This window comes from Anser cygnoides, chromosome 3 (genome assembly GCF_040182565.1).
Source record: "Anser cygnoides isolate HZ-2024a breed goose chromosome 3, Taihu_goose_T2T_genome, whole genome shotgun sequence".
In the NCBI taxonomy this organism is placed as follows: Eukaryota; Metazoa; Chordata; class Aves; order Anseriformes; family Anatidae; genus Anser; species Anser cygnoides.
In genome coordinates this window covers 57,967,749-57,981,149 of record NC_089875.1, presented here as the reverse complement: position 1 = coordinate 57,981,149, position 13,401 = coordinate 57,967,749, and the positions used below count along the sequence as shown (strand labels likewise).

General features: G+C 39.5%; 1 protein-coding gene across 2 annotated transcripts in view; it reads left to right on the top strand.

Annotated features, from left to right (window-relative positions):
- The window catches only part of AIG1 (androgen induced 1), a 123,499-nt gene that overhangs the window by 46,085 nt on the left and 64,013 nt on the right, over positions 1-13,401 (top strand). The window lies entirely within an intron of this gene.

Here is a 13,401-nt window from a genome sequence, read left to right as displayed (position 1 = left end):
ATTGCTATATATTCATTCCCTAAATTGTTTGTGTTAGAGGAGCAGTATGAGAGTTCCTACTGGTAAGAGGAGCATCAGCTTCTGCTAGATACTGCACTTTTTAATGATGTTGTGAGAAGAATGGCATGATGATGTGTATGTGTAGAGCTGAGCAAAGAGACAGGTGACTCTTACTGTGTTTGTTTGGACTGTCCTCCTTTGAGTTTTGAGGTCGCAAACCGAACACTTGCAAGTGCTACCAAGCCATACGTACATTTTTTCCAACACCACATCAGTGCCAACTCTGATGATGTTTCTTCCAGGTGACATTCCACATACTGAAAGTGCCTAACCTGTAACATTTTTCATGAAAATGAAGCATTTGAGAACAAGTGGTCCTGTGTATTCAGGAAGTCTCTTCTGTGCCATAACTAAAAGGCAATTCAAGTTCCTGTCGCTTTGTTAGAAGTACATAATTACTGGTAGATTTGAAGAAGTCTTCTGTTTGAAATTTTTGGGCATAGTAGCATTGGCTGAAATGAATTGCATGCAGTCATCTTAGACATCTTTATTTTCAGCTTTGAATATTGTAGAAGGCATTTTTGAAAGTTCTTTGTAAAGGAATTGTTTGCTGTGTCAGTCTCCATTTATCCAAGTGTTCTTCAGCTCAGTCACAGGGAAGGCTCATGACTGTTGGGCTTTTCACCACCTTTCAGTCTAATTCTTTTTGATGCTTTAGCCATCATTTTATCTTCACCAGTTTTCGTAATAATTAATTCTGATGCATTGCCGGGGTTTGGGGGATGAGGATGGAGATTCTGGGGAGAAATTGTTCTTCATAAACTACCTTGAGAATGCTGGCCTCATTTATTAGCGGAGTTACAACTTTGACACGGTGGCTTTTAGAGAACATGATAAAGGTCCCCTTGGCTTTTGCCAAGGTAGGACCTCTAGCAACAGAGTTTCAGAAAAGTCAAAGTCCACAGCTATTGTTTTCTACTGAAGTAAATGTTTATTCTCATCTTTTCTTGTACATTTTGACAGCAGCTGTGCATGCTTGGTGATAATTTTTCTGAACTCAAGAGTGGCTGTGCTGAAGCCTAACCTTGTACAACAAAACTTACAGAACAGATTCATTACCCTTGGCAGAATGAAATCAGACAGGAAGAGTTGGGTCTTTCTGTTACTACATTGTTGTTGATGAGTTCCTGTTCTCTGTGAACATTCCCTACAGTGCCTGGTGCAGCTCCTAATGATTTGAGCTTAAATGCTAATTTCACATGTAAACAGTCTGTCCAGGTTTTTTCCTACTACTTTCCCTAAGCACGTGCTTAGAAAAAATAGCCACAAAAAGTGGAAGAATTCAACTAAAATGGTAAGAAGGTCTTCCATGGTAAGAAGATTCCCTACTTTAAATGAAAAGTCATTTTTTCAGAAGTTTCTGACACTTATTATAACTAGCTGTAACAAGTTGCTCGACTGTCAACATCAGCCTGCAAAATCTACAAGGTGAAAAGGAAAGATAAGTCATAAAATCTGTGGCTCTAATAATAGCAACCATTCTCAACAGTAATACGGACATATATCAAAATACTCTGGAGTGTGCATACTTTAAAACCATTTTAGGGTGACTATCTTTAAGGCTATATGAAGAAATTGTTTGAAGGGCTGGCCCGATTAAGTGCATTAGCCCAAGCAGAAGTACTCTGTGCAGCACTGTCTGCTGCTTTGTTAGTTTACAGTAATAAGTTCTCTTCACCCTTTTTCCTTCTCCCACCTTTGTATCCCTTCTCTGCAGTTAGAACTTTGTCTATAATTTAAAAAAAAAAAAAATTATTGAATTGATATTAATGTCTTGCTAGCACTCATACCACTCTTTCACAGAAACATTTTTTCAATATTAAAAATATTCCTAATTATAAAAAAAAAAACAACTCTCTAGAAATGGAAAGCATAAGGGAAATGAGCCCCAGGGCTATGCAATCCCATTACCAATTCACTCTCAATATTACTCTTAATATTGTTTATAAAGTTTTATAGAAACGGAAGAAGGCTCATCACAGTACACAAATGTCAAATCACAAACTATTCACCAGACTATAAAATTGCCTTTGGTTTTTAAGAATGATATTTCTATTATATATATGCCATAATAGTTAAAAATACAATTCTTGTCTACAGAAAAATCTGTGTAGTCAGTGGCACTTTGTGGTACCAGATGGTACCCCATACATACAGATTTGTACACTTGTGAAAGGCATGACTAATAGAGTTGTACTGTGCCATAAGGCTCTTATATTTCATCACCTCAGTCAGTTGATTCATTCATAACCAATGGTATCACTAAGACTTGAGAAATCATGGGGGGGTCAAGGGCAGGGTCGCTGTTGATTTTAGCAGAGCAAGGACTTCATCTGTGTTTATTGCGTGAAGGACCACACCTGAATAGCTGATGTTAAGTTTCTATCAGTAGGAATAATCTACCTCTGTAAAGACAACTATTGAAGAATAAGGCTATGTCTAAGCCTGGGTCTGTTTCTGAAGTGTCACGTTCACTTCCTGTATTTATTAGGTATTATGCAGACAAATTCATCTTTGCTGGCTACCATTTTAGCTGCCAAATTACTGAACTTTTCCATCAAAGATGCTGTTCATGTTCTTGAGACTGTCATGCACTTTGAATCCGCATCAACCCCTAATTCCATAGACCTATTTTCTATGAGAAATATTATTTCCCTATTTCTGATGTCCGTCTATGTGATCTACATCAGTGTTAGGCATTTTTAATTAAAGGCTAACCTTCAGTGATTAAAACTGGTATGTCACAGTAATAGAATTCATATCTGTTCATTTGTTTTACCCTTTTGTGTTGGGACTGGGTAGGATGATGCATGGAGAGCATCTGCTTCCAAAAGTGATATTCTCTCTGATATTAGCACAGACTATAAAACTAGAGGTTGCCCTTATTCTAACTGATGCCCACATAAACAGATCTGTAGTCTGAATTAATTTAAGCTAGAGCACTGTTGATTTTGAGCCAGGTTACATGGCAGGATTGCATACAGTATTTATCCAAGTTAGCATACCATTTCAGCAAGAGTCCTTCTGTGTTTTTCATAGACACTGTCCCAAATTCCTTTTAAAGATGTGAATCATCTTTTGTTTGTGGCAAGGAAAGTAAAATACAGAGATAGAGTTTACTTAGTGAAGAGTTTAATGTCTCTGGAGGTCGGAAACAAAGAATTGTCTTCATAAGAAAACTCTTTAGAGGAGAGAGGCTGGGGAAGGGGAATACAGTCAGACTCTGAGGAGCTGGAAAATTGATTATTGTATCGGTTATGTGCCACTACAATCTGTACGCACTCTTTCCGTTCAGTAATCTATTCTTTTCATTCCACTTTTTGGAAACAAAGGCACTCGAGGTTGCACAAAACCAGGGACAAATAGCAGACACAAACAAGAGAGGAAGGAGCCTGTCCAAGTGACACATCTTTTCTTCTTTGTCAAGTTGCCTCTCTTTTTCTTTCTGGCTGCTCAGCTGAAAACCTCAGCCCACTGGAGAGTGGTACAGAGTCCTTCCCGCCACCTATCCGATTTTTGCTCTTCCTGGCAGTCTTGTGTTAGATTCAGTGGCCTTGGCTGGTTTGTTCCTTTTTTTTTTTTCTGGTTGAAAGCTTTTTTCCTTAATGATTCAGTGAGCATAAAAATACAAAAGCCACACAAAAATTAAAATTCGTGTTAATCTGATCTGTAGAGATTCAAAGGTCTAAAACTGGCAATTTTTGGTGAAGCTGCCTCATCCTCATTAGTCGGGTCAGTTGCTACAGCATGCTCACTCTGATGTACAAACAAGGAGATGACCTTTCTTTCAGCAAAGTGTTTTCATCCAGTGTGTTGTCCTAAAATCCTATTCATAAATGACTCATTTGAAGTAGTGTAGTATAGTATTCTTCTTGAGGATTTCCTAATACACCAACATCCCATATGTGGGCTATTTTTACTCTATATACTGCACCTTGGTAATGTCTCACGCTTATGTCTAGAAATCTAACCTGTTCCTAGATTTGTTTCTCAATCCAGTTTAGGGCTCTCAAAGATATTACAACTTAAATGCTCTTCTTGAATCATCTGTAGTATTTTCTTATGTTAGGTGTGAATAAGATCTTCAGTGCTCCAGGAGGTAGTTGCCACTTGTTACATAGCTTGCAAAGTTTTCTGGTAGCAATCATGGAAAATTTGTAGCTTAATTATAAACTTCATTTCCCACAGAATACCCAGTTTTAGATGGCTATGATTTAAACATCTGTCTGAAGAAAATAATAGCATTGATGTTGGTCCCTTGTGGACTAGAGTATTTATAAAAAAGAGTGAGAATAATCTTGTTGGATCTGTACACTCCTTGCATGTTCATACTGTAGTTAAGCTGCTGTGTCTGGTATCTCTCCTCATTATCTGCCAGCTCCACAACTGGAGCATGAATACAGTAGGAGCAATTATCCCCCCACTCTGGGGAGAAGAAGAGCAATCGCATAAAAATGTTGTGTTTTTTTTTTTGATTTTCTGTTACTTATGTGAAGGGCCTGGAAATTGGTTGTATGTCAAAATTTGTGATAGCTAGCACTTCCAAATTGAGAGAGGCTTCTAGATAAAGAAGACGGAATTACGTGGGTGGCATCCTCTGAGACCATTAGGAAACCCCTTTCACCTAATGCAGTAACAGCACGGTGTTTTTTGTGGAGAGGGAAGCTGGCCTTAACAACGCTGTATAGCTGCCAGAGGAGACTCTTCACAGTAAGTTGAAGACAGCTTTCTAACTGAGCACAGGTGCTGAATGTTTCTGGTTATTTGTTATTTCTAGTAATCTACAAAAAGCGCACACACAGCCTCCTCCCCACACATAAGCACCCAACACACAGTAATGATAGACCTTTAGTAAAATATTGTTGAGTTTTTATGTTAAACCTGTGAGCTCTGTTCTAGAGGTGAGCATTACAGATGAAAAGCGTGAGAGCCAAGCTCCCCAGATCAGATGTTTTTCTGAAGCTTGCCTTCCTTTGTTGACAAGGTGATGTAACTCAGCCTGTTAGCACAGAGGCTGAAAGCCCGTGGTGTCCACACCGAAACAAGGACAGTGGCTGTCAAAGGGGAAGAGAGCAAAAAAAGAGGTTAGGGAAAGATAGTTGGATGAGAGGAAAAGATAGGTATGAGGAAAGAAAAGAATATAAAAGTCAGTTGATACTGTTCCAACCTAAAAAGAAGAAAAAAAGGCAGCTGAGGCAAGTGAGTAAAAAAGGAACCAGAAAGTAATGTAAACAAAATGGAAGAGACAAAATGATAAAGAGGATCTCGGGGAGGGGAAGGACGAGGAAAGGGGAAGCAAAGAAAGAAGGAAAAAGTTAAAAAAGAGGAAATGAAGAGTATGAGTAAGAGTTCCTTACCATATCTTTCCATCACTTCCCTGGGAAAACTTCCCTGCAATCTGCTAATCAGAGGAGGTGAGAGCAAGGAGATGGCTCAGTGATGCTGCTGTTGAGAGGGGTGTAATTGCTTCTGTTGCTGTTGAACATAGGTCTACAGGGTAGACAAAGTAATTTTTGCACGGTGAAATGCCAGGAGCTTCAAATCCTTGTAAAATATTTAGGGATAAAACCACGTGGAACTTGTTAGTACAAGGCCTGTGTTCATACGAATTTTTATTTGGGTGCTGTCTGTAGAATGGCACAGGTGCCTCTGTACCTCTGTTTTTACCTGGCAACGCAGTACACTGTCTCGACTGACCCTCAAAAATCTGACCCTCCAGACCTGCTGCTGAAAACAAGCCTGTTTAGAGTGTGTTTTATTTTTCCAAACTAGCTGTGAAGTGTGAGTTGTGTTGCATGTTACAGCAGTCAAATGAGCTATTTGCTTGCTGAGGGATGCGAGCATGCTGGAAGATCACGTTTTTAAGGCACCAGTGCTAAGACAGAGTACTGTCTGCATTTCAACCCTTTCTGCTTTAACAGAAAAAGTCATGGGTAACCCTGAACTTAATAATAGTAGTAATAGTAATAATAAAGCTCAGAAACAGATTTTCAAATGAAGTTGCTCATAGAAATGTTTGGTAAAGCGATTACTATGGGCGCAAAACAAACGACCAATGAAAAGCCCCAAAAAGATGTCCAAAGGGCGTCTGAGACTTTCTGTCTTCTTCTGGGTGTGGAGAATGTACTGAGCAGTGTTTTCCTAGAACCAGGGTTTGGCCCTGGAACGCTGGGTTTGTTTGTTAAACCAGCAGCAGAGTGGGACAGAAACCCATTCACTTCATCCCCATAACTCTGACAGTAATAAGAATGCCAGTTTCGTTTGACCATTCACGTTCAGGGCAGCTTATATTGCTCACCCCGGTCACTGCTGGAGCCATGCACAGTTCTTTCGGGGTGCTTAAGCTGGTACATCTTTCTGTTGCTACCACACAATATCTCAGATATGCGGTTTGCAGATTATAAAATAATGTTCAACTTTTAAATCAGTGCAAAATGCGTCAATAATTTATAAGCATTTTGATAACAATCTGCATGCCCTTTTCTCTCTTAATTAAAATCAGGTGCCTGCTTTATCTTTCAGCATAATAGATTTCTGTTTTTTCTCTTGTGCTTTTTTTTTTCCAGTGAACATAGGCAGATGATAAGATCAAACTGTGACTGATACAGGATTGTGATTAACAATAAGTATATTCAAATAGCGTCTTTTATCAAGAAAGGAGAACATTTCACTGGGAAAAAAATTATATATTGGGGGTGTTGCTCATGTTAAAGAAAGTTTAGTATGTCAGCTCCCTGCTACAGGTTATGTATTCTAAAGCACCCCGTCTGCAAGTCATCTTAGAAGTGATCACTACAAAAAAGCCTTAGCTTTTCAGCAGGCCATGCAAACACAGGAAAGGATGCAAGTATTGTTTCAAAGACATAATAGCTTAACATGCAATTATTGTCTGTCTTTATGCATTTAAGAGGACTGTAGTTCACCTTATGATTACAATAAAGTGCAGTGTTTTGTATCCTTGGACACGCTTGTTAACATTCATTAGCACTTACTCAGATAAGAATTAATATGTATATATGATAAAAGTGTATTTGTACTATGTTGTACCCACTGTACTAAACTGTGCTGTTAGTATTCACACATGTGGCAAATATGACTTAATCAGACCACAAATATTTTGCAGCATTCCATGGTATCTCATTTATTTGTTTAATTTGCCGCTATAGCAACTGGATTCCATGCTTTTAGATTCTTTTTTTCACAGACCTATGATCTACTTGGTTGAAGCTTGGCAGACAGCATTTCCTTCAATTGAAGACATATGCACTAACTCAGTGACCAGATTTTTACCTATTTATCATTGTTGGAAAGTGGGTTATTTCTCATGGACACGATACCAGAGGAATCAGCAGACCTGGTGAAGGGAGCTTCAGCCCAAAAGCTTAGATGCTTTTTCCAGCCCTTGAAGTTGGTGAAATAAAAGATATTACTTCTCCCTCCATCACGAGATCATTAGCGCTACAGGAATGCTAATACAAGGAAATATTTTGACATTGTTTTTGTAACAAATTACCACTTTTTAAACGTAACTTTTCTCTTTGTTAATTGCTGTCTTTTTACACGTCTTTGTATTTGGAAACAGACAGCATTTCTGGAGAAAGCATTTCATATTCAGATGATTAATATGTTGAAGTAGTGCCACAGCAGTAATGTTTTGTGCACACTGATCTGTAGAAATCAAGGATTTCGGAATGAGCTTGGGAATTACTCTTGCTCATGGTGCCCTATGAGCATTTGACATAACCTGGTTTCTGCCCTGCTGTGCAGTTCAGTCCCCATGTTTTTACTTTCCCACACAGAAACAAATAAGTTAAAACTGCGTTTTAGTAACTCCTCAAATACAAGAGATTCAAATTTGGGGTGTAGCCTGAGGGGCATTTTTGATAGATGTGTATGCCACTGCCACTAGTCACACGGGTCTGCGATAACCCTGTTTATCTTTGGATGTTCACCTAAATCACCACCGTCCAAGCCTGGTGCCCTGCCCGGCACAAAGAGTGGCCTTCCAGAGGTGGCACTTCTCAGAGGGACCCTGAGGGTGGGAAGGTGGCTCTGTTCATCCCTCTGACACCACAGCTCCCTGAGCAGGGAAAAGCTCCACCATGGAGAAGCAGCACTGGGCACAGAGGTGTTTCAAGGTGGCAAAAGGCAGGCCGGTGGCCAGTGTGTCCTCTTGCACCTTTGTTGCAATATTATTAACTGGTGTCCTTTAACTCTGCATAGCTTGCTTTCTCTTCAAAACAAGTAACTCTGTGTATTTGAGGCGCTGTTTAAACTCTGTTTTTAGATTTCAGTTTCATTCCTGGTTCTGCCACTATTTTACTGAATAATGACAGAAATTGCATAATGTTCAATCAAAAGCAAGCTTTTATGTGTCTTAATTAGTTAACATCTGCGTTTTGTGGGGCTCTGTAATGAGAGTTAACAATACAGTGGTGACTGTTACAGGATTTATATCACCGTGCCCGATTCTGGTTATGAGGTGTCCCAAGCAGGGCAGCTGCAGCCCCAGACCAGAATACCACTGTGCTCACAGATATTTCCCTTTCATGTGCCTTAGCATCCACTTCATTCAGTTGCAATGAAGAAGAGAAGGGCCTTTTTACAAATTACTTTGAGGTTCATGGGTGCAGACACAGCTAAGAGCTAGAAGCTGGTATTGCTGTCCATTCTTCTGTAGAACAGAAGTGACCTCCGCTCCAAATAATAACATAACCTAAGGTTGTACACTAAATTTCAGGCTACTAGTATCTCATAAAACACTGTAGGCTGATGTGATGCATAGTATAGAAAGTTCAAATAAGCCTGGAAAGGAAATTCTTCCTTATCAAAAATGGCTCTAATATTCAAATCACATCCTTAAGTTTTTTTCCCACAGGAAGAAATTTTATTTGCATCTTGGGGCTTTTAGGTTTTTATTCTGTTATTTTGAGTTTTACCAGCTTTCTATAAACCCTATATGCAGAGTTCCAAACTGCTGAGTCACTACTATGCACATTTTTGTGGCTTCTTTTGCAAATACAATATGTAATGTAGAAAATTTTCATGAACTATTTATGGGAAAGATTAAATATGTATGTTGGTCTACTGAACTTTGTATTTTAAGGCACTTTTTAAAATGAAATGGGAAATGATATCATATTCTAAAAAGGAAACATCCATTCAAATGTGTTTTTACTAGTACACGGATTTACTGATGTTCCCATTAACAAACAAATGTGCGTTGGCTGCAAGTTGTTTAAAAATACAGCTGCAAGTCATTTTGAAAGGTGAATATGTGTATTCTTAGATCAGAGACATAAGGGGGATGTCATTTTGGTCTTCGCTCTTGAAACAGAGGAATGAAAGATGAAAAATCAGAGGGAATTAGAAGGAGAAAGAAACGCATGTGTCAGAAGCTAGGAGAAAAAGTGATGGTCTTAGAGGTTGTTAAGAGGAAAAGACAGAAAAGCGAGCAAAGTAGAGGAAACCAAATATTGAAATAAAGAGGTGTTAATAGTAGTCAGCTGGAGAGAGACATAGAACGTGGAGGTGATAATTGTATGTACTGTACATCACTGAGGAAAAGCTTGAAAGAGAAGTTTCAAGTACCCAGCATATATTGAAAATGCGACCCTCCATTTATTCTAGACCAACATGCAGAAATTCGGCTTCGTTTGGTTTCCTGTGACCACTATGCAGGATCATTGTTGGCAGAGCGATTTTGTCTGACTTTTTTGTGCATACAGAAACAAAAGAAGTGCTTTGTACTCTCACTGCTCCTCTGTCCCCTATCCCTGGGGCTCTTCAGATCTCCCAGTCGCTTGCCCAAGCCCTCTGCTGCTGAGCCTCCCATAGTCGTGTTCTCCATGTCCTCAGTTTGCTAGGATCGTAGGATGTTAGTATGGTAGGTTGGCTATTAGTGTAATGACAACGACAGTACCTTTGTAAAGAACATCTCGAGTAACTTTAAGCTGAGCACTTGATACAGATGAATGTTTTTTTCTCAAACCTCTTGCAGTGTAAATGAACAAAACAGGTAAAGAGTGGGAGAAATGAGTTACATTACAGAGGAGAACCTGAAACACAGAATTTGTGGTTTGCCTGAGGATACCGAAGTTTGTTAGAGATCGAACTGCAAAGTGAATCTGGATTTACTTTGTTACCCAGGGCTTTTACTAAGAACTGATCCTTTCTCTCCGAACTGGGCAAGGAAGACAGATTCATAGGGAGTGAAAGAGCACTCACTTGGGTTTCAAACTCTCGCTCTGTTGGAAGGAAGAAGTGACTCGATCTTTGAACAGAGAGATGTTGCTCTAAGTTCTCCTTCACTTAGTTACAACAGGTGTTTCATTATTTGCGGTTTGTTTATATTACTGGAAGTACAGGTTCATCTCACTAGCTGCTTTTGAGTTTTTGTTTTCTTTTAGTATAGCAACTACCATCAACTTGTTCCAAATAATTTTTTTGGGCGTACCTTTTTATCAGACGAAAGATCCCTTAGTTTTCCATTCGTCCTCTGATGACTGATGATTTGAGAAGAAAGACTCTGACATGTAAACAAAAGGATAACTTAAAAAGGATGAACTTGGAAATTCAAAAAAGTGTCAAAGCAGAAAAGGCCCCTCTCATCTCCCCTGTCATTTGGACTTGATTTTTCTGTTGCTGTCCAGACGGATGTTACCATTGGTAAAACAACCAAGAAAATTTGAGAGTTCTGCTTGGAAATTTCTTTAAGATCTTCCAAAAGTCTCTTTTATTGAGACAAAGATATTTAAAAAGCCTTTATGGAACTGCAGTTGCAGGTACGTGGCAAGAGGGACAGAAGTAAAAATATCATTAGGACAGAAAAGGTAACTTGTGCAAAAGTGTATCACAAACTACTGGCTATGAAGGGTTGTATTTTGATTATTTCAAATGAGAAGTGTTTACTAGACAAAAAAAATGCACTAAAATGGTCAGTGACATGATGTAGAGGCCTGCATTCACTTTGGGAAGTACCTTTCTTCAGGCAAGGATTCAGTGTTTACTAGCCCTGTCTCGAATCTGAACTCTACAGCTTAACTGGCAACAATACAAATATTCACAGCTGTATAAAAAATGTTATTTAGTTCACAACAGTAGCCATGGTTACCTGCATATTTTCATTGCCTTATTCGTGTGCAATTCATTTTTTTTTTTCTGGAAATACCATTACCATGTAATATAATACTGTACAGCCTCTTGGTAAGTGGTAAGCCTCTTTACAGTGTAAAGAAGAACATTTTGCAGTGAACCTGAAAGCAAATTATATCAAATTGGCTTGTACATGGAACATCCCACCTATACCTTGTCAGGCAGAGAAAGGCGAGTCTGAACGCTCTAATGGCATTGTGACTGCAATTTCAAAATATAAATAGCAATATGTAAAATTGCTGGTGTTTAAAAGTCTCTGACAATGTTTCTACCACACAACATTTAAATAGAGCTAGTCCCTGCTTAGTCCCCTGACAGATGACACAGATGAGGCCATTACTGTCAGTACAAGTGACAGCAGCAAATTATTCTCCTTGACTCTTGCAGGAAATGTGGGCCCCAGAAACCCCACAGCATCAGAAGGTTACAAAAGTGGTGGGACTTCACTCCTCTCTGCTTCTAGCCCATGCTCTCGCTCTATGTGCAACGCAGATGTGATGTACATGAGAATCTCGTGTTTCTGTTACATTTGTGGGAAACAACCTCTTTAGCATCACTGCAGCAGAATTTCCAACCATATTCTAACCTTTACTAAGAAGAGAATGTAGTACTTAATCTTTCCAGAGAACTCAGGTCACTTTGCAAGCAAATTAATTAAACTTTACAAGGGTATTGCAGACAGTTTACCTAGGCTTTTTTTCTTTTCTTTCCTTTCCTTTCCTTTTTTTTTTTTTTTTTTTTAATATATTGAGGTGTGACATCGATTCTGAAGGAATAAATCACATATATCAGTTTAAAACAACAACATCAGCAAAAGGAATGAAGGATATTTGCTTCTTTAATCTGGCTAATTTATCTGAACGCTTTCAGTATAAGGTTCCTTACTGCTGTTGTAAAGAAAACTTACTATGTATATAAACTGTATTTTAAGGTCAGATTCCTTGGCATTGTCATATAAGCAGTGAAATCTAGGAATTTTATAGGTTATTGCGTAGAGATTGGACCAAAGAAAAGTAATGTAGTTTTCTAAAACGTTGTTGAAAAATTACCCGTGTAACCTTGTGAAACCTTGTTGAAAGCACGATAGAGTTTTAATATACTATCCAGACCTGTTTTGAGTGCGTCTCCCAAGGCAAGAAGGAAGATGGCATTAAGATGAAAATTTCTACAGCGAAGCCGGCTGTTACCACAGTCTGGCTTCTGTTACTGCTGTAGTGCTGCCAGCTTGGGGCTATTTATAGCTATCAGCCTCTATCTGTCCGTGCCTGTAGATCTCCTGCTCCCCTCAGAAGTGGTGGTGGTGTTTCTGAAGAAGTTAGTCCACCATTTCAATCTTTTGTATTCTTTCAGAGGCCAGTGTCTTCAGCTGTCCTTATTACCAGTTAGGAGGAATTTGGCAGGCACTCCCTCCCTGCCCGAGCTCTTGCATCAGTGGCTCGCATTGACCTAGGGGCTGGAAGGCTCGGTGGCACTGCTTTCAAAATCTTCAAAGATAATTTCTTATACTGCAGGAATCTCTCCACTATCTTACGATTTTCACATTTCTTCTGCTTACGTGGGAATGGTATCTAAAACTCTTAAAATGATACTCTGTTCCATAATCTCAAAGCTTATGGTCTATCAAAAAAAAAAAAAAAAAAGGTCTTACTTTTTGGGATATAACAGGAAGACCTTTGCTTTCCTTCTGACTGCAACAAAGGGTTTTGGTGCTGTGCATGATTTGTAGTAGAAATAAAATCCGTTCTCTTTCATTTTCCCGAGTATGTGCTGATGAGGGCTGAGCAATAAACCTTTTCTCCAGAAGCCAGTGCTTGCCTGGGGCAGGAGCCGTTTAGGTTTGCTGCACCGCGTTACAGCTGGAGCCTGGTGTGTTCGGCAGCCTTCTCTGAGCAGTTCATGCCTCCATACACCCATGCATAAATTAGATGTAAGCCATCCAAGCACAGCCTTTGTGCATCCTGCACTCCATCACCTTTCTCCACGACGTAAATCCCCAAATGAAATCCCCTCCCTAGCACAGTCGCAGTGGGAGCACGCTCCCCTGCCACAGCAGCAGCAGCAGAAAGCCTCAGGCTGCAGCCCAGGGTGCGTTGGGTTGTCAGCCCCTCACACAGCAACAAATGTTGTAGCAGCGTGGGCAGCAGAAAGGCTTGAGAAGAGGGCCCGGAAGAGTAGTAAATTGTGCTA